This window comes from Mustelus asterias, chromosome 8, assembly GCF_964213995.1.
Source record: "Mustelus asterias chromosome 8, sMusAst1.hap1.1, whole genome shotgun sequence".
Classification (NCBI taxonomy): Eukaryota; Metazoa; Chordata; class Chondrichthyes; order Carcharhiniformes; family Triakidae; genus Mustelus; species Mustelus asterias.
The window spans coordinates 2,865,485-2,872,607 of NC_135808.1; the positions used below are offsets into that span (position 1 = coordinate 2,865,485).

The following is a 7,123-nucleotide window of genomic DNA, read 5'->3' on the forward strand; positions in this document are numbered from 1 at the left end:
GTTGTAAGTAAATGTTAGTTGTTTCATACCGAGCTGGCAAGCCAAAATTATTACAGTGCTGCCATGGAATGTTGGCGGTGGGGGGGAATGATGGTTAGATCCTCTCTTGCCCCAGCTCTAACTCAAACTGCCTCTGAGATTCCCCTCCCAAGACTTCTCCGCCTCTCTCTGACTTCTTCCCCTCCCCTTGGTCTCCTGTCCTGGCATCTCATGTAGTAGGAAGTCTCACAACACCAGGTTGAAGTCCAACAGGTTTATTTGAGAGCAAAAGCCATTAGCTTTTGCTACCAACCCCCTGTTGGACTTTAACCTGGTGTTGTGAGACTTCTTACTTTGTTTACCCCAGTCCAACGCCGGCATCTCCACATCATCTCATATAGCTCGGTGTCAAACTGGGGAACACCTTGAATATTTTACTATGTTAAAGATACGATATATATGTTTCTGATTTGCGAGTGTTTGCACATTGAAGACAAGCTCTCTATTGTCAAACATGATTGGGTTTTAATTGGATAGCCTTGAAAAACAGCAAGTATTTTCCGAGATGCCCATGTCGCCAGTCAGCGAGTTGATGGGCACACCTTCATTCTTTGCCATTTTATTGACTACGATAGACTGCATTGCCATGGAGTTGCCGTAATGCACCGGTCTGAACTGCAAGGAGCTAGCCCGGTGCAACCTTTACCCTCAGGATCCACATTCCTGAATCACGGACCCTGATTTTTGAAAGGGCAACAGGTCGTCATCTGGCGACGAGTTTATCCGATCGTACTTTGCATCTGCAAAGAGAGAAAGAAAGAAATCAAAGTTCTCTGAATAACAGCAGTGACTCGACAATGACTGTAATGCTTTACTTGTCCAGCACTTTGTCAATAAAACATAAATACAAAATAAAATCAAATACTACCAATGTTGGAAATCTGAAATTAAAAATAGGAAATGCTGGATAAACTCTGGCAGCATCTAGGGAGAGAGAAACAGTTAACATTGTGTCCATATCGGAAGAGGATCCTTAACCAGAGGACATAGTTTTAGTAACACTGGGATATAAAATGAACCTCATTTTCACTCAGTTAGAAGTCTTACACCACCAGGTTAAACATTAAACACCAGAGTATCTTTTTCACTCATTAGTGAAAATGCACTGGGTGAATGGGTGATGTGTTGGAAGCAGATTTAATAATAGCTTTCAAAGGTGAACTGGATATCTCATTGGAAATGAAAATTTTGCAGGGCAATAGGGGACGACGGGGAGCAGGACTGATTGGATTGTTCTTTGTGAGAGCTAGCATTGGCGCAGCAGGGCCAAATGGCCACCTTCTGCATTGTATGGTTCAATGTGTAAACCAAAGTTTCCAAGCTTGGATTTTTGCAATAGGCAATAATCAGTCCAAAATGAATGGAATAATGTCAGTTTTTTTATGTGGCAGTCAGCACAGATGAGCAGAATTCAGCCACTTCTTTGCATCCAGCTTGGAATGGCTCCTGCTCTGACCAAGAGGGGAAGAAACTACAAAGAGTCGTGAACGAAGCCCAGTCCATCACTCAAACCAGCCTCCCATCCACTGACACTGACTACACTTCCCACTGCCTCGGAAAAGCAGCCAGCATAATCAAGGACACGATGGACCCCGGACATTCTCTCTTCCAACTTCTTCCGTCGGAAAAAAGCAATAAAAATCAGGTCAACTACCAACTGGCTCAAGAACAGCTTCTTTCCTGCTGCCATCAGACTTTTGAATGGGCCTACCTTATATTAAGTTGATCTTTCCCTACACCCTGGCTATGTCTGTAACACTACATTCTGCACCCTCTCCTTTCCTTCTCTATGAACGGTATGCTTTGTCTGTATAGCGTGCAAGAAACAATATTTTCCACTGTATACCAATACATGTGACAATAAATCAAATCAAATATATACAAATCAGAAGTGTCAACTCATTATAACAAGTAGTTGACATGAGCTAACACAGCACGGTTCAGGGATCAGATCAAACCAAAGTCGAGAGTATAAAACCTACCCAGTGAATGACAAGAGATACTAACCTTTGACCTGACCACCTGGTGCCTTGGATTGGCCAGCTGAGGATGGACTTTCCTGCCAGCTGAGCACGTTGCTAATCTTGTTCAGCACATAGCGGCAGGCTTCAAAGACAAAATGTTTCAGAATGCATCACAGTTTCATTAACAGCTTCGATTTACATTGCATCTTTAATGTGGCAAATCATCCCGAGGGCTTTCACAGAAATATTACCCAGAATTGCCAGCGCAGAATGTGACACTGATGCAGAATTCTGGGAAGAGGAATGGCAATATAGTTCCAGGTCAGGATGTGGTGTGATTTGGACTGAAACTTACAGGAGGATGTGTCGGCCAGAACTCCCCCCCAAAAATTCTAAGTGTTGAATTTGCGTGAAAACTGGAATAAATCATGCTGCTTTTTTCAGTGGGAGTTTGAGTCTGTGCACTGCAGAGTGCACTAGCATGAATCACGCTGAAAATCTGTGGGTGGGGCCCTCTTCCTGCTGGAGTGGGCGGGGGGCCCCTTCCTGCTGGAGTGGGCGGGGGCCCTTTCCTGCTGGAGTGGGCGGGGGCCCCTTCCTGCTGGAGTGGGCGGGGGCCCCTTCCTGCTGGAGTGGGCGGCAGCAAACTGCTGAGCAGTAGAAGTCAGTCACCTGACTTGAGGGATCAATGGAAACTTGAGTATGTGATCATCCCAGACGGTGGATTCCTCTCAAGAAGAATCTTCCAGAAACCACGTTGTGAGCGTGTAAAGACTGGAGCTACTGCTCCAGGGTAGTCAAGGGCTGCAACCCTCCTGTACCCAAGTTTCTCATCAATAAATACCTTTTGTTCCTAATAAAGCCTCAAATCCCTGCTGGAAAGCCACAATTTAACAGGTGGTGGCATTTCCACCAGTCTGCCACCATCTAGGGAGAATATTAACAAAACGGACTTGTGTGTGCGGTGTGAAGGCTTTGGGGAGTTAGGAGGGTTTGTAGACATTTAGAAAGTTGCAGAGATAGGGAGGATGGCGTGAGGTGATGGAGCTATTATAACATTGAGGTGTTGATGGACCTGGAGCCAATGTAGATCAGCAAACACGGTAAAGGCGAGTGGGACTCGGGAAGACGGGGCAGCAGAGATTTGGATCAGCTCGAGTTTAAATCTATGGAGTAATGATAATCCAGATTTGTATTAAGGATTAGGTCGTTCGGAGGGAAGACTCCATTATTTAAATATTTGCCAGTAATTAAAAAGGAATGAGGTTTACCAGGTGGATCCCAGGGATGGCGAGACTGATGTATGAGGAGAGATTGACTAGGTTAGGATTGTTTTCGCTGGAGTTCAGATGAATGAGGGGGGATCTCATAGAGACTTATAAAATTCTAACAAGACTAGACAGGGTAGATGCAGGAAGGATGTTCCCGATGGTGGGGAGTCCAGAACTAGGGGTCACAGTCTGAGGATTCGGGGTAGACCATTTAGGGCGGAGGTGAGGAGACATTTCTTCACCCAAAAAGTGGTGAGCCTGTGGAATTCATTACCACAGGAAGTAGTTGATGCCAAAACATTGAATGCATTCAAGAGGCGGCTGGATATAGCACTTGGGGTGAATGGTTCTTTGAAGAGATAACAAATAGGTTAGACCAAGGAGAGCCAATGGATGTTATCTATCTTGACTTCCAAAAGGCCTTTGACAAGGTGCCTCACGGGAGACTGCTGAGTAAAATAAGGGCCCATGGTATTCGAGGCAAGGTACTAACATGGATTGACGATTGGCTGTCAGACAGAAGGCAGAGAGTTGGGATAAAAGGTTCTTTCTCAGAATGGCAACCGGTGACAAGTGGTGTCCCGCAGGGTTCAGTGTTGGGGCCACAGCTGTTCTCTTTATATATTAACGATCTAGATGACGGGACTGGGAGCATTCTGGCCAAGTTTGCCGATGATACAAAGATAGGTGGAGGGGCAGGTAGTATTGAGGAGGTGGGGAGGCTGCAGAAAGATTTAGACAGTTTAGGAGAGTGGTCCAAGAAGTGGCTGATGAAATTCAACGTGGGCAAGTGCGAGGTTGTACACTTTGGAAAAAAGAATAGAGGCATGGACTATTTTCTAAACGGTGACAAAATTCATAATGCTAAAGTGCAAAGGGACTTGGGAGTCCTAGTCCAGGATTCTCTAAAGGTAAACTTGCAGGTTGAGTCCGTAATTAAGAAAGCAAATGTAATGTTGTCATTTATCTCAAGAGGCTTGGAATTCGCTCGACAATCACCAGGCAAGACTGTTCTCTTCCTGTTGGGGAGCACTTCAGCGGTCACGGGCATTCGGCCTCTGATATTCGGGTAAGCGTTCTCCAAGGCGGCCTTCGCGACACACGACAGCGCAGAGTCGCGGAGCAGAAACTGATAGCCAGGTTCCGCACACACAAGGACGGCCTCAACCGGGATATTGGGTTTATGTCACACTATTTCACATAAATATTTCTGCTTTTTTCCTCCTGAGTCTTTATCATGCGATCCTAGAATCAGAATTTATGTCACACTATTTGTAACTCCCACAGTTGCGTGGACCTGCAGAGTTTCACTGGCTGTCTTGTCTGGAGACAATACACATCTTTTTAGCCTGTCTTGATGCTCTCTCCACTCCCATTGTTTTGTTTCTTAAAGACTGGATTAGTTGTAAGTATTCGCATTCCAACCATTATTCATGTAAATTGAGTCTGTGTCTTATAAGTTCTGTTTGTGAACAGAATTCCCACTCACCTGAAGAAGGGGCTCAGAGCCTCGAAAGCTTGTGTGGCTTTTGCTACCAAATAAACCTGTTGGACTTTAACCTGGTGTTGTTAAACTTCTTACTTGGAATACAAAAGCAGGGATGTACTTCTGAGGCTTTATAAAGCACTGGTTAGGCCCCATTTGGAGTACTGTGAGCAATTTTGGGCCCCACACCTCAGGAAGGACATACTGGCACTGGAGCGGGTCCAGCGGAGATTCACACGGATGATCCCAGGAATGGTAGGCCTGACATACGATGAACGTCTGAGGATCGTGGGATTATATTCATTGGAGTTTAGGAGGTTGAGGGGAGATCTGATAGAAACTTACAAGATAATGAACGGCTTAGATAGGATGGACGTAGGGAAGTTGTTTCCATTAACAGGGGAGACTAGGACGCGGGGGCACAGCCTTAGAATAAAAGGGAGTCACTTTAGAACAGAGATGAGGAGAAATTTCTTCAGCCAGAGAGTGGTGGGTCTGTGGAATTCATTGCCACAGAGGGCTGTGGAGGCCGAGACGTTGAGCGTCTTCAAGACAGAAATTGATAAATTCTTGATTTCTCGAGGAATTAAGGGCTATGGGGAGAGAGCGGGTAAATGGAGTTGAAATCAACCATGATTGAATGGTGGAGTGGACTCGATGGGCCGAATGGCCTTACTTCCGCTCCTATGTCTTATGGTCTTATGGTTATGGGGGGAAAGCAGGATTAGGCTATTGAGTTGGACGATCAGCCATGATGGTGGTGAATGGCGGAGCAGGCTCGAAGGGCCGAATGGCCTCCTCCTGCTCCTATCTTCTATATTTCTATGTTTAATAACAACTCGGAGACTGGGTTGTCTTGAGAGTTGTAACCCGAGAACTCTTCCAGTCATCAGTGGATCTTCCATGGAGTTACAAATTGGAAATCAGGTCAAAACTAGGGCCTCAACAACTGCTGCCTCTCACTTGCCCTGGAGAAATTATAGCTGGGGTTTGATAATAAAAATCATCCTGAACAGCTTCATAAAAAAACTGGACTGTCAAGACAACCCCAGTCCCTATCCTTAGTGCAAATTAAAAAGAAGTTAAAGCTATGTATATTTAAACCCTATTCATTTCAGCCCAGTTCCTAAATTAGGACATAACATGTATCATCTGTCAGACAAGTTACAACATTCAACTTCCAACTAACTCTTCAACTTCCCTGTGCAAGCCAGACACTGACTTTCAGGGAACTTGGCATCTGGAAGAAATTAGAATTCCCTGGGCAACCTTTTTCCCCTGTATCTGCGTGAGTTTCCTCCAGATGCCCCAATTTCCTCCCACAGTCCGAAAGATGTGCAGATTAAGAGCATTGGCCATGCTAAATTCACCCTCAGTGTACCCGAACAGGCGCTAGAGTGTGGCGACGAGGGGATTTTCACACTAACTTCATTGCAGTGTTAATGTAAGCCTACTTGTGACACTAATAAATAAACTTTAAACTTTAAAAACTCAAAGTATAAAGATCTCTCTTTAATATACTAATATTGCAAGCACAAGCTCTTTCCTTAATAAAGTATTTTTGAGTGCACAAGATCTCTCCTTAATAAAGTATTTTTGTGTACACAAGATAAAGTTTAAAGTTTTAAAGTTTATTCATTAGTGTCACAAGTAGGCTGACATTAACACTGCAATGAAGTTACTGTAAAATCCCCTGTTCGGGTACACTGAGGGAGAATTTAGCACGGCCAATGTACCTAACCAGCGCGTCTTTCGGACTGTGGGAGGAAACCCACGCAGACACGGGGAGAACATGCAGACTCCGTACAGACAGTCACTCCAGCCGGGAATCGCAGTGAGGCAGCAGTGTTAACCCCTGTCCCACTGTGCCGCCCCTCTGTCCTTAAAAATGTATTTTTTGAGCGCAGAAGATCTGAACTTTAACCAGGATACTGGCCAACGCCCTAACCCTGAGACTCATTGTTCATATTTAAGTAATTCCATGACTAATTCATAGTTACTATTTATGTTCCAAACAGAAGAAACTCTTACTGACCATTGATGATTAATCAAACCATATTTCTGTTCTTGCTGTTCTCAGTATCTTTTATTCGCAGAGATGTGCAGTGAGCAGCAGCCAAGTGTAACTCCAATGTATCCTTTTCCTCCTTCACTGGCCGCTAGTTATGCTGGGAGTTGTAGTCTTTTCCCCCATTGACACACTGAGTCTGAGCCCTGGAGGAACTACAACCACTGTACGCATGTGCGATCCTTCCCCATCACTCACCCACTACTCTGGATGCCAATTGGCCCTGACCTTGGCCCCGCCCAGCCTTAGTCCCGCCTCCCTGCAATGTTCATTGATGTAATCTGCTCATAGCTGC

At 45.1% G+C, this 7,123-nt stretch overlaps 1 long non-coding RNA gene across 1 annotated transcript; it reads right to left on the bottom strand.

Moving 5' to 3' along the window:
- Window positions 1-482: 482 nt before the first annotated feature.
- Window positions 483-6,918, bottom strand: LOC144496767 (uncharacterized). The gene is made up of 3 exons (XR_013498425.1): window positions 6,796-6,918; window positions 2,047-2,145; window positions 483-779 (listed from the first exon to the last, which is right to left on the bottom strand). It is a non-coding gene; the product is annotated as an uncharacterized LOC144496767 (long non-coding RNA).
- Between the last annotated feature and the right edge of the window lie 205 nt (window positions 6,919-7,123).